The following is a 766-nucleotide window of genomic DNA, read 5'->3' on the forward strand; positions in this document are numbered from 1 at the left end:
CATTATTCACTACAGTATCTTGAGTTACCCATCTGTATTTTGTTTCATCAGCTCCGCCTAGACAGATTGCATAGTACTCACTGGTGATTCTGCCTTCCTCCATGCCCTCTAGCTCTAGGTTCCCTCTTGAAAGCTTGTAAGCCTGTCACTTCTTGCCTTTGTAGTCCCCCCCTCCCCATTTGTGTAGCCAATGTCCAAGTTGCCCATCTCTGCCTACTCTGTGTGTGGAGGGGGTGGGAAAATGTTTCTTGCTGTAAGGATTTGTTGCTTCTTTGGAGTCACTGCATTCGTAGGTATAGGTCAAGTTCATCAGATTGTATCAGCTCAATCTTTTTTTTTCCCCCTCCTCTTTCTTCTCCTGGTTGAGCTCTTGATCATCCAGTTATCCGGTCCAGGTCACGTGGGAATCATCTGCAAGTGTGGGTGTTCTTGTGCACATGCCCTCTCTTCCCATCAGCCGCAAACCATGCTATTTTTAATCACCTATATGCATGCAAAAGTTGGACAAGGAATAAGGAAGACCAAAGAAGATTTTATGCCTTTGAATATGATGTTGGTAAAGATTATTGAATATACCATGGACGGCCAGAAGAGTGAACACATCAGTGTTGGAAGAAGTATAGCCAGAATGCTCCTTAAAAGCTAGGAAGGCAAGATATGTTATCAGAAGGAACCATTCCTTAGAGAAGGACATCATACTTTGAAGTGTGTCAGAGTAAAAGAGTAAGGTCTTCAAGGAGATGGATTGCCACAGTGACGGCAACAA

Source organism: Chrysochloris asiatica, unplaced genomic scaffold (assembly GCF_000296735.1).
Source record: "Chrysochloris asiatica unplaced genomic scaffold, ChrAsi1.0 scaffold00001, whole genome shotgun sequence".
Classification (NCBI taxonomy): Eukaryota; Metazoa; Chordata; class Mammalia; order Afrosoricida; family Chrysochloridae; genus Chrysochloris; species Chrysochloris asiatica.